Source organism: Oryctolagus cuniculus, chromosome 21 (assembly GCF_051225735.1).
Source record: "Oryctolagus cuniculus isolate XC-2025 breed Fujian yellow rabbit chromosome 21, ASM5122573v1, whole genome shotgun sequence".
Lineage (NCBI taxonomy): Eukaryota > Metazoa > Chordata > Mammalia > Lagomorpha > Leporidae > Oryctolagus > Oryctolagus cuniculus.
This window is the reverse complement of record NC_142887.1, coordinates 4,002,631-4,016,471: the sequence shown is the minus strand read 5'-3', so window position 1 is coordinate 4,016,471 and position 13,841 is coordinate 4,002,631. Positions and strand designations below refer to the sequence as shown.

Here is a 13,841-nt window from a genome sequence, read left to right as displayed (position 1 = left end):
CAGATACCCTCCAGGCTAGGAGGGAATGGCGAGATATAGCCAAAGTACTAAGAGAAAAAAACTGCCATCCCAGAATATTATATCCTGCAAAGCTCTCATTCATGAATGAAGGTGAAATAAAGACCTTTTATAGCAAACAAAGAATTTGTCAACACTTGTCCAGCCATGCAAAAGATGCTTAAAGATGTGTTACATGCAGAAACACAGAAACATGGCCATCAATATGAAAGAAGGTAAAGGAAGAAAATCTCCCAGTAAAAGATCACAGGAAGTTCAAAGCACATATTAGAAATATCTTTGAAAAATTGCAGGGCAAAGTCACTACTAATCAATAGTAACTTGAATATTAATGGCCTCAACTCCCAGTTAAAAGACACAGACTGGCTGAATGGATTAAAAAACAAAACCCATATATTTTCTGCTTACAAGAAACACATTTTTCCAGCAAAGATGCATGCAGATTGAATGTGAAAAGTTGGAAAAAGATATCCCATGCCAACAGAAACCAAAAAAGAGCTGGCATAGCCATCTTAATATCAGACAAAATAAACTTTAACACAAAAACTGTTAAGAGAGACAAAGAGGGACACTATATCATGATTAAGGGATCAATTTCAACAGGGAGATGCAACTATTATACACGTACATGCACCTGATTACAGGGCACCGGGTTATTTAAAAATATGTTAAGGAACTTAAAGGGAGACTTAGACTCCAATAAAATAGTATTGGGGGACTTAATACTCCACTTTCAGCAATAGACAGATCAACCTGACAGAAGATCAACAAGGAAACAGCAGATTTAACCGGCACTACAGACCAAATGGATCTAACAGATATCTTCAGAACTTTTCATCCTACACTTGAGGAATACATATTTTTCTCAGCAGTACATGGAACCTACTCTAGGACTGGCCACATACTAGGCCATAAAGCAAGTCTTAGCAAATTCAAAAGAACTGAAATCATACCATGCATCTTCTCAGACCACAGTGGAATGAAGCTGGAAATTAGCAATTCAAGAATCCCTAGAGTGTATGCAAACACAGGGAGACCGAACAACATGCTCCTGAATGAACAATGAGTCATAGAAGAAATCAAAAGAGAAATCAAAAACTTTCTGAAAGTAAATGAGGATAACAATACAACATATCAAAACTTATGGGATACGGCAAAAGCAATGTTAAGAGGGAATTTTACAGCAATAGGTGCCTACATCAAGAAATTGGAAAGGCACCACGTGGATGAGCTATAAATGCATCTCAAAGATCTGGAAAAACTGCAGCAAACCAGACCCAAAACTAGTAGAAGAGAAATAATTAAAATTAGAGAAGAAATCAACAGAATTGAATCCCCCCAAAAATTACAAAAGATCAGCAAAATGAAGAGCTCTTTTTTTGAAAAAAAAAAAAAAAAATTGACACCGCATTGGCCCAACGAACTCAAAAAATAAAAGACCCAAATCAATAAAATCAGAGATGAAAAAGGAAGCATAACAACAGACAACACAGAAATAAAGAGTCATCAGAAATTACTACAAAGAGTTGTATGCCAGCAAACAGGGAAATCTATCACAAATGGACAGATTCCTGGAAACATACAACCTACCTAAATTGAACCATGAAGACATAGGAAACCTAAACAGACCCATAACTGAGACAGAAATTGAATCAGTAGTAAAGGCCCTCCAAAGAAAGAAAAGCCCAGGACCAGATGGATTCACTGCTGGATTCTACCAGACATTTAAAGAAGAACTAGCTCCAATTCTTCTCAAACTATTCAGAACAATTGAAAAAGAGGGAATCCTCCCAAATTCTTTCTGTGAAGTCAGCATCACCTTAATTCCTAAACTTGAAAAAGATACAGTATTGAAAGAGAATTACAGACCAATTTCCCTGATGAACATAAACACAAAAATCCTCAATAAAATTCTGGCCAATAGAATGCAACAACAGGTCAGAAAGATCATCCACCCAGACCAAGTGGGATTTATCCCTGGTATGCAGGGATCGTTCAGTGTAGGCAATTTAATCAATATGATACACCACATTAACAAATTGCAGAAGAAAAACCATATGATTATCTCAATAGATGCAGAGAAAGCATTTGATAAAATACAACATCCTTTCATGATGAAAACTCTAAGCAAATTGGGTCTGGAAGGATCATTCCTCAATACAATCAAAGAAATTTATGAAAAACCCACGGCCAACATCCTATTGAATGGGGAAAAGTTGGAAGCATTTCCACTGAGATTTGGTACCAGACAGGGATGCTCACTCTCACCACTGTTATTCAATATAGTACTAGATTTTGAACCAGAAACATTAGACAAGAAAAAGAAAATAAAGGGATACAAATTGAGAAGGAAGAAGTCAAACTATCCCTCTTTGCAGATGATATGATTCTTTAGGGGATCCAAAGAAATCTACTAAGAGACTACTGGAACTCAAAGAAGAGTTTGGCAAAGTAGCAGAATATAAAATCAATGCACAAAAATCCACAGCATTTGTATACACAGACAATGCCGTGGCTGAGGAAGAACTGCTAAGATCAATCCCATTCACAATAGCTACAAAAACAATCAAATAGCTTGGAATAAACTTAACCAAGGATGTCAAAGATCTCTACAATGAGAATTACAAAATCTTAAAGAAAGAAATAGAGGATACCAAAAATTGGAAAAATATTCCATGCTCATGGATTGGAAGAATCAATATCATCAAAATATCCATTCTCCCGAAAGCAATTTATAGATTCAATGTGATACCAATCAAAATACCAAAGACATTCTTCTCAGATCTGGAAAAAAAGATGCTGAAATTCATATGGAGGCAAAAGAGACCTCAAATAGCTAAAGCAATCTTGTGCAACAAAAACAAAGCTGGAGGCATCACAATACCAGATTTCAGGACATACTACAGGGCAGTTGTAATCAAAACAGCATGGTACTGGTACAGAAACAGATGAATAGACCAATGGAACAGAATAGAAACACCAGAAATCAACCCAAACATCTACAGCCAACTTATATTTGATCAAGGATCTAAAACCAATTCCTGGAGCAAGGACAGTCTATTCAATAAATGGTGCTGGGAAAACTGGATTTCCACGTGCAGAAGCATGAAGCAAGAACCCTACCTTACACCTTACACAAAAATCCACTCAACATGGACTGAAGATCTAAATCTATGAGCTGACACCATCAAATTATTAGATAACATTGGAGAAACCATGCCAGATATAGGCACAGGCAAAGACTTCTTGGAAAATACCCCAGAGGCATAGGCAATCAAAGTCAAAATTAACAATTGGGATTACATCAAATTGAGAAGTTTCTGTACTGCAAAAGGAACAGTCAGGAAAGTGAAGAGGCAACCAACACAACAGGAAAAAATATTTGCAAACTATGCAACATATAAAGGATTAATAACCAGAATCTACACAGAGATCAAGAAACTCCACAATAACAAAACAAACAACCCCCTTGACCCATCTTAAGAGATGGGTCTTAAGATGGGTCAAGGACCCCAATAGACATTTTTCAGGTGAAGAAATCCCAATAGGCAACAGACATATGAAAAAATGTTCAGGATCATCAGGGAATTGCAAATCAAAACCACAATGAGGTTTCACCTCATCCTGGTTAGAAGGGCTCACATTCAGAAATCTACCAACAACAGATGCTGGCAAGGATGTGGGGAAAAAGATGTACTAACTCACTGTTGGTGGGAATGCAAACTGGTAAAGCCACTATGGAAGTCAGTCTGGAGACTCCTCAGAAACCTGAATATAACCCTACCATACAACCCAACCATTCCACTCCTTGGAATTTACCCAAAGGAAATTAACTTGGCAAATAAAAGAGCTGCCTGCACCTTAAGGTTTATTGCAGCTCACTTCATAATAGCTAAGACCTGGAATCAACCCAAATGCCCAGACTAGATAAACAAATTATGGGACATGTACTCTATAGAATACTATACTGCAGTAAAAAAAAAAAAATTAAATCCGGTCATTTGCAATAAAATGAAGGAATCTGGAAAACATCATTCTGAGTGAAATAAGCCAGTCCCCAAGGGAAAAATATCATATGTTCTCCTGATTGGTGACAACTAACCGAGAACCAAAAAGGAAACCTGTTAAAGTGAAATGGACACTATGAGAAACAATGACTTGATCAGCCCTTGTCCTGATTGTCGAGGAACATTTACTACTTTATTCCTTTTAGTATTTTTTTGTTCTACTTAATTCCATTGGTTGAACTCTGTAATTAACACACAATTATTCTTAGGTATTTAAATTTAACTGAAAAGTGATCCCTGTTAAATATATGAGTGGGAATAAGAAAGGGAAGTGATGTACAGTTCAGCACATGCTCAATCAGACTTACCCCCAATGGTAGAGTTAGAAACATGCCAGGGGATTCCAATTCAATCCCATCAAGGTGACATGTACCAATGCCATCTCACTAGCCAAAGTGATCAGCTTCAGTTCATAATTGATCACAATGATAGGATTAAGTGTCAAAGGGATCACATAAATAAGACTAGTGTCTGCTAATACTAACTGATAAAATTAAAAAGGAGAGAACAATCCAACATGGGAAGCGGGATACACAGCAGACTCATAGAATGGCAGATGTCCTAAACAGCACTCTGGCTTCAGAATCAGTCCTTAAGGCATTCGGATCTGGCTAAAAAGCCCATGAGAGTATTTCATGCATGGAAAGCCAAGACACTCTGACAAAAAATAACCTAAATGAAAGATCTCTGTGAATTAGATCACAGCAGAAAGAATGGGCCATCAAAGAAGGAGGTACCTTTCTCTGAAGTGAGGAGAGAACTTCCACTTTGTCTATGACCTTGGCTAAAAAAGATCAGAGTTGGCGAACTCAAGAGGCATCCATAGCCTTGGCAGCTCATGACAAGAGCCTCGGGTGATTACTGATGTCATAAATAAGAGTGTCAATTGTTAAATTTCAACAGGAGTCAATGTGTACCTGCTCCCCATGTAGGATCTCTCTCCTTAATATGTTGTACTATGTGAATTAATAGTATAAATAGTACTCAAACAGTACTTTATACTTTATGTTTCTGTGTGGGTGCAAATTATTGAAATCTTTACTTAGTATATACTAAACTGATCTTCTGTATATAAGCATAATTGAAAATGAATCTTGATGTGAATGGGATGGGAGAGGGAATGGGAGATGGGATGGTTGTGGATGGGAGGGTAGTTATGTGGGGGAAAGCCACTATAATCCAAAAGCTGTACTTTGGAAATTTATATTTATTAAATAAAAGTTAAAAACAGTATCAGAGAACCCAAGATGTGCTACACTTGAAGTTGTCATTTCCTAGCTTGGTTACTAAAACAGCAAAGAAGAAACCCTTGAATAGAATTAGACTCATATTCACCCTACTTCTTGGAACAATTTAAATACCTTAAGAAAAGCTAGAGGTCAGAATCAAATAACCCTACTCTCTAAACTTTTAAGCTACAGGAGCTGACTGACAAACTGAGGAAATCTCCAACTAAATGCAAACTGTAAAAAAAAAAAAAGAAAAGTTGCAACATGGAAAATTACAAAGACGGTTGAAAAACTCTAAGAGCAGAGTTCAAAAATAAAAGATCAAAACTTCTTAACTTTTTCCTAACAGAAAACCTGGTTGTTTTAACATTAACATGTAGGACCAAATTCTAACTTCATGTCAATGTGCCTTTTGTATTAATGCTCTCAATTTCCAGAAACTCATGTGGCCAATTCCATGATAACCTCAGCCAATCTACCACCAATCTACAACACTTTATATTTTCCTCAGCTGATTGTCCTGTTTTGTTCCTCTTTCTCCATGCCAAGTACCATTATACTTTAGGACAAATATTACTTTTTCCTTTATTCAAAACATATCTCTTATATTCCATAACTTCACTAAAAGTATGTCTGTGTATCATAGTTTTTTAACCTTTGCTCTTAATTTTGGTTACCATATACTTGTTAGAATTATTCCTTATTCTAAGTAACTTAATTTCTGGCAAAAGCTTAGTAAACAATTTTGAACTGTCATACTTCAATAATTGATGAAAACACAGTTATTTATAGGCCCAGTGCCTTTTATAGAATTTGAGATGTCAAGAGTTCATGAATTTACATTTAGGAACATTTACCTCTTTCAGAGGTTAATCTGGTAATGCACAGCTATAGTAAAAATAGTGGTCCTTACTAGCACTTCTTGCGGGCTTGTGCCAGGTGCTTGGTTGAGGGATCTACACACCTTAACCTTTTTGATCCTCATCACAGCTTTCTGGGGCTTTAACTTTGGTTATCTCTACTTCTCAGTTAAGACATGACAGACATGCCCTGAGTAACTTTCCCTTAGTCACATAGGAGATGCATGATGGAGTCAGAAATGAAACCCAGGCAGTCTGCTACATATACGTACATATATACACATACACAGGCATGTACATATTCCTCAGTCTGCTATATGTACACATGCATATATAGACACATATATATGTGTTCCTCACATCAAATAATAAAGAGCAATTTTTCCAGTAGCACTACGTGACAACTTAAACTCGTAGTGTTTAAAAGCCATAAAACTTACAAATTGAAGATTTCAATGAGATTGGCTTGTACCTGCATTGTGTTATCTCTGGTCAGTGTTTTCAGTACCCAGAATAATGCTGACAGAAGTACCATGGCCTTCCCGTTGGGTATTCTGCACTGTCAAATGAATTTTAGCAACAAATGAGCATAAATTCTAACATGATAAAAAGCTTCAGAATATTAGATAATATTAAATTACCATGTATAAAATGTTTATGGAAAATATGTGTCATGACAAAGCTATGCATGGATTATCAAAATATTTTTATACCAAAACAAATGTACAATTTTTCTTCCCACACACTTTTTCAAGTACAATCATGTTGCTCCTGACATTATTTAAAGTAATTAGAAAAAAAAAGCTATCAAATAACAGATAACTCTTCCAAAGCCAAGAAACACTCCTTTAATGAGCCAGAGTGTTCTGCCCCAATTCAGTCCTACAAAGTGACCACAAGCCAAAAAAGGTTTCATTCTCAGCCTAAGTCAAATTCTCCATTTTCTCAAATGCCTCATCAACCCAGTTTTCTTTCAGGTAAGCTCCCTCTCGAATCCCAATATCCTGGAGACCTTTCTTGAAGTTTCCTAATTAACACTGCACTCATGCTCCAGTCCTTTCAGAAAGATCCCTGCTCCCAAATTCTCCTTTCCCCCACTTTTCCCAAGGATTTTCCACAGGCCCCATCTCACATATCCCATGCATCCCTGCTGTGGCTCTTGCAAAAGTCATCTGCTTTCAGCAATAATATTCTTCCCTTTTCCTATCTATCCTCAGATGGAGACATACACAAACATATTCTCCCGTCTCCCAGCTCTTCCAAGGCACCAAACGCTCCCCCAGAGTTTCCCTCCAGTGCTGTCGACCTTGGTCCTGCACTCTAAACACCGACCTTTTTCTCAGTCTTTCAAATCCAGAAGTGCTGGGGTTTTACTCTTTGCCAACAGCACATGGATTTCCTTCCAGGTCTACCTTCCATGCCGCCACACCCAAGTCTTATTGGCCCCTGATTTCCTGCAGAACCCCAGAGAAACCCAGTCCCCAATATCCCTTCTGCCCCTCCTTCTCTGTGGCCCCTAATTCTCCTGTAGGCGCCCTCAGACCCCAGATTTCTCCCCATACATGCGGCCCCTCTCTGCTGTGGGACAGAGGCCCACCTCACTGCCTGCAGGGCTTGGGGGTCCCTTCCCTTAACCTTGATGCCCCCAGGCTGCTGACAGCGTCAGTCCGGCCGGACTGACTCACCTGCTGCTCCTGTCCAGGAGGAAGGCACAGCTGGCCAGGTTAAGCCAACACCGAGCAGCATCTGAAACTCGGAGACGAGCACGTCGTTGTTGAACTTCGGTATCACTTCCAGGTCCAGCTCCAGCCCCGTGTCCTCCAGGGCCCGGTCGACTCCAGCCACTTCTCCTCACGTCTGAGCCAATGCCGCTGGGACTCCAAGAGGCCTGCTGCCAGCCGACGCTGCGACTGCACTCCACTGAGGTAGGCCCTAGATCTGTCACTGCCTCAAAGATAAACGCAGTCACAAGTCAGCTCCACAGCCCAGCGCCGTGGCCACCACCTCTGCTGCAGTCCCAGGCTCCCCCACGGCAGCCCCAGGCTTCCTCACCACACAGACGCCTGAGGTCTAACTTCGCCCCCACCGCCGCTGGGCCCACGCTCAGCGCCCGTTGTTTGACCACCGCGGCCGCCATCTTCCCACGCTCAACACTGCCTCCTCCCCACACTTCCTCGCTTCCAACGCTGCAGCCTGCCAGGACTCATGGCTGCCACCGTCACAGCCTCCCTGCTGTTCATGGCCGTGGCCGCCGCCCCACTCTTCAGGGCAGCCCCACTCTGCATGGACTCGGCCTTCGCCGACGTCCAGAATTAGTAGTTGCTACTTCTGCCGCTTGGTGACGCAGCACGTACTGCGCAAGCGCCGCACGCCCGGCCCCGCCCCTTCCTCCTGGTCTCACTCGCCCCCCTCCTACCTTCACTTTCACCTGTCCCGTGGACGCCATGGAGTTGACTGTCTGAGAGCTTTTCCCTTCCCACTGACCCAGAGGCATAGGGCCCTCTTCTGACATTTCTAAGTAGTAAATTTCTACTTCATAGATGTGGTTCAGTTGCCTTGACTCACACTGAATCTAACTTTACTGATGGTCAGAACTCTCCTAGAGCAGCCACCTGGTAGGAATAAGCTAGAAACAGATCAGACAAGTCTCCAAGGCATCTGGAAATCTTAATACGTGCCCTGTAAAAGGAACACCTGGTCGTTGGCTGCACACTCCCCTAGGCCCTCCGTTCCCTCTGTGACATGTCCTGCCTGGTGGCCAGGGTTCTGTGTGAACTCCTGCATGCTCCTAGACACGGCGTGCACTGCAGTGTCACTAGATGGTGGACAGTATCATTCCCATCCTCTGATGAGACCACTGTTGTATATGCAGTCTGTTGGCGACTGAAACGTTGGCACGTGGTGACTGTTTTCTTAGAAGTTCTGTAATGGAGGTTAAAAGCTCCCAGGTGTGTGAGTATCCAGGCCATACCAATTGGGGTTGAGTGCTGGAAACCAGGCCCTCGGGGCACATGACTTTCTGTAATTCTTCTCTGATCATTTTCAATGTATGTATATACTGTATTTATTCATTCCTAAATGAAAATTGTGTTTAGAGACATCACAGAGAACAGGACAAAACTATCTAAATTGTTTGTTATAGCCTCCTTTAAGTCAGAAGTTTGTGTTGCTTGTGTTTAACTTCCCAATTCTCAAATAAGAGTTTTTGAAGCTGCTGATCCTTTCTTCCATAGTACAATGGTAATTGATAAGACAAACAATCATAGTTTCAATTATATACATGCATATTTAGAGATTTTTTGAATATGTATTTTTGGCACAATCCACTCTAATTGATCCTTCGAGCTGTTAAAATTTCTTGTTTCACAGTATAGTCGAGAGTGCTTTCCAACACAGATTTTCAACTCTTTCATGTTCATAGAGACAAAATATATTATAAAATCTCCTTTTGTTGCAGCTATACTTCACAATAAAAACAATCTACACACCACTTGAATATCCCTATTTTGAATTTTTTATGTGTTTGTACATAAAGATTGAAATGACAACAAAGAAAACTAGCTTAAAGTAAATGTCAAAGGGGCCAGCACTGTGGTGCAGTGGGTTAACGCCCTGGCCTGACGTGCAAGCATTCCATATGGGTGCTGGTTCTAGTCCTGGCTGTTCCACTTCCAATCCAGCTCTCTGCTATGGCCTGGGAAAGCGGTAGATCATGGCCCAAGTCCTTGGGCCCCTGCACCTGTGTGGGAGACCGGAGGAAGCTCCTGGCTCCTGGCTTCAGATCGGAGCAGCTCCGGCCATAGCATCCATTTGGACAGTGAACCAGCAGATGGAAGACCTTTCTCTCTGTTTCTCCTTCTCACTGTCTGTAACTCTAACTCTCAAATAAATAAATAAAATCTTTTAAAAAAAAAGTAAATGTCAAAGCACATTGTCATGCTCTAGTACTTAACAATCTGATTAAAGAAAAGTTAATAAAAGTCATAGCTTTTTAAAATTACAATTGTTTGAAATATTAATTTTTAATAACTTGCATATGCATGAAACTTTTGAGGACCTTCCTCTTACATACAGTGGTAGAGCAAAGCCTGAACATCTGCATATTGTAATAAAAGGATAGAAGTAGCACTATGCATGAAGCACTTCACTAAAGAGCCTGAAGGCATAAGATTCTAATGTTAACAATTTGGAAAAGAGTGTCACTGGGCCAGCATTGTGGTATAGCAGGTTAAGCCATTGCTTGCAAAGCCAGAGACCCATATGGGCGCTAGCTCCTTTGTGGCCACTCCACTTCTGATCCAGCCCCCATGTGTGAGGCCTGGATGAAACTCCTGGCTCCTGGCTGCAGTCTGGCCCAGCCCTGGCCATTGTGGCCATTTGTGGAGTGAACCAGCTGAGGGAGATTTCTATCTCTCTATTTCTCCCTATCGCTCTATAAGTTTGCCTTTCAAATACACAGATAGATATTTTAAGGAGGCAAAGAGTGGCATTTTCAAGCTCAAAGAGAAAAGGAGTTTGCCTACATTTTATATGGTAGTTGATATGGCTACATTATTGGCTGCACTTGTTAATTCTAAATCACTATACATACATTCTGAAGCAGAATTATGTGAAGGGAATTAAGATTCTCACTGTTAAGGAGGGAGTAGAGATGATGAGTAAGGAAGAATGAAGCATGTAATATTGAACTAAATATATAGTATAAATTCATGTTTTCTTAATATAGATATGTTACCAAAAGCAAGGTAAAGTTTCTCTCTGCTTGCAAACCAATATTTAAGAGTCAAGAACTGATGCATGAAAGCAGGTTAATTCAAGAAGCCAGAAATGTAGGGAGAAGGAGGATGTGATTTTCACCAAGACAATTGCAGCATCTCAGGGTAGCAGGATTGTTTCAGATGAGACCAGAATGGGGAATCAGGAATAAGGGGCATCAATGATAGGCCCTGCTGCATGTTGGGCTCTGGCAGAAAATAAGGGGGCTGGTCAGAGTCAAAGAGGTTAAGTTTGAGCCTGTAGTCACAAACCCCAGCCTCTGGTCCTGCTGACTGGGGTAGGCTATATTACTTGGCAAATTCAGCTGACTTTCTCAAGATCATATTCTAAAATCCTTAAGCAGGCATAACTTGTTTCTTAAGCATAAGTTTAGTCACAAAGGCAACAGTTTTTACAAAGCAAAATGGAGTCATTTGGGCTATTATCACAGTTAAAATGCTACATGTAAAATCTTTACTGCTATGTGTATTATAATGAAGAGTAAGATTCTGGTGTTTTTTTTTTTTTTAATTTTAACTGGGGCATCTTTGAAGCCTCACCCAAGTGACTTCTACTACTTTTCTACATCTAGAGAGGCTGTTAAGAAAACCCAAGTGTTCCTTCTTTGCACCAGTAGGAGTTCAAGTCAAACACAGGGTCCTTCATCCCAGCCCAAATTGTAACCCTTACAAAACCAGAAACAAATCTCCTTTCCCTGCTATTTCAAGTTATGTGTTTGAACCTCCTGGGAAGCCACTCTTCTCTCTCCAGAAATTCATTTTGTGTGAAATAACACGTAACAAATTCTCATAGTCTCTTTATGTGTGTGTGTGCACACAAGGAATCATTGTTCTCCATATCCAAACAAATTTTGAGAGTCATGTTTGTTTCTACACAATGGCAATAACATGTATCCACATAGGTTACTTAATATGGTTACTCCTGCTATTAGCTGAGTGGGCCTAAAAGTAACTTGTTCTCTGTAACAACATGCATACCTCATAATCTGATCCTCAATTTTCATGCCATTCTCCAATTAAAGGCACCCAAACTCTTCAGATGAATGACTGAGTTAAGATGAGGCAAGTAATATACAAAATAAGCCAGGAACATCTTGCAGCACTAGAAATAAAGAAGTGCTAAAAAGAAATGGTTGTGAGTATGGCCAAGGATACAGAAACCAATTGAAAAACCTCCTGATAGCCAAAGTTGGAATATGTCCATAAGAAAGTAAATGAAATATCATTGGAATATACCCAAGAAATAAAATAGCTATCTATAAATCTATACTTATAGAAACAACTGGATGCATAAATAATTATGACAGAGTATAAAAACCCTATGCAGAAGAGTTTAGATAATTTACATGTCAACTCTGCTGTCATGGAGAAATTACAGCATTCCAAACTGCTAGTGTAAGCTGTTCAAAATAGCCTTCATCTAAAAGTAACAGATGTAGCCAGTGTTGTTGTGCAGCAAGTTAAGCTGCTGTGAGCAATGCTACCATCCCATATTAGAGTACTGATTTGATTCCCAGCTACTCCACTTCCAATCCAGCTTCCTGATAATATGCTTCCCCGGGTTGGGAATGGGAAGGGCAACAGAAGATGGGTCAAGCACTTGGACTCCTGCCATCAATGTAAGAGACCCAGGTAGAGTTCTAGGCTATTGGCTTCAGCCTATAGTAACCTTGGCTGCTGCAGGCATTTAGGGAGTGAATTATTTCTGCCTATTGCCAGGTTGGTCCAGCTACCCCTGTGTGTTTGGAGATAAAAATCTACCCAGAGACAGATTCAGGTGGAAACAACATGAGGGCCAGGGGACTGCAGATTCACAGGTCTGAGCCCTGCATTTCAATGTTCATATACTTTTATTTGCTTTACGTGGATCAGGGTTGAGGGTCAGGTAGCCTAAACAATCTCTTGTGTAGGCATATCTGTTCCCTAGGGCTATGGCCTTTTGCATGCTCTAGGTCGGCCTCTGCAGCCACAAGTCTTGCCTGTTTCTCCCTGCCTCCAACCTTTCACATACATTTTAGAAAACCAAGAATTTTTCAGAAGTCGTTGTTAAGAGAATGACAAGTCAGCTACTAAAATGTTCAAAGCACGAGGGAGGGAGTAGTTGGTGATGGAATATGATGCCATCACCTTCAATGGCTTCCAATATCTTTATTGCTCATCAATGAAGTTTGATACTATTTATCAATGAAATATTTTCATTTTTCCCAACTTGAACTCATTCATCAATTCAGACTCTTAAGGAAGAAGCTTGAATAATAGAAAAAGTAGAAACATGGTAATATGTGGCCTTACTATTTCCCTGAGAGCTATATCGCAGTGCTAAGATAATGTCCAGCACCTAGTATTATCACATAGATACTCAATTAATATTTATTGAATGGCTTTATGATGACAAAAATGTCAAAATAACCTAAGTGGCCAATAAGTTTAACCTAGCTATGTTTAAGAAGTTATCACATATCTATTTAATGGAACATCACAGAATCATAAAAAGTATGCTTCCAAAAACTATGAATATATGACATGAAGTGGTGTTTAGTCTGGTGATTAAGGTGCCTGCATCCCATATCAGAGTGTCTGGGTTCAAGTTGCACTCTAGCTCTTGAGTCCAGCTTCCTTAGCCACAGGTGATGGATTAAGTAATTGGATCCTTACACATGAGAGATCTGGAAAGAGTTCTTGGCTTTTGGCTTTCACCCAGCTTATCCTGCATTGTTGCAGGCATTTGGAAAGTGAACCAGTGGATGAGAGTGCTCTGTTTCTGTCGTGTCTCTCAAATAAATAGTAAACATTTTTAAGAGCCAGGATAAAACATTGTAGACACATTATATCTGTGTGAAAAATCAGGATAAGAAAAGGGGTCAAAACTATAAAAACTGTGGCTTTGGGGGC

The 13,841-nt window shown here is 40.1% G+C and overlaps 1 long non-coding RNA gene across 2 annotated transcripts; it reads right to left on the bottom strand.

Moving 5' to 3' along the window:
• Positions 1-5,592: 5,592 nt before the first annotated feature.
• Positions 5,593-8,568, bottom strand: LOC149119798 (uncharacterized). Of its 2 annotated transcripts, none has more exons than XR_016227460.1 (3): positions 8,227-8,568; positions 7,860-8,122; positions 5,593-6,733 (listed from the first exon to the last, which is right to left on the bottom strand). It is a non-coding gene; the product is annotated as an uncharacterized LOC149119798 (long non-coding RNA). The 2 variants fall into 2 exon arrangements; XR_016227459.1 differs by having other exon boundaries at positions 7,860-8,118; positions 8,227-8,563.
• Between the last annotated feature and the right edge of the window lie 5,273 nt (positions 8,569-13,841).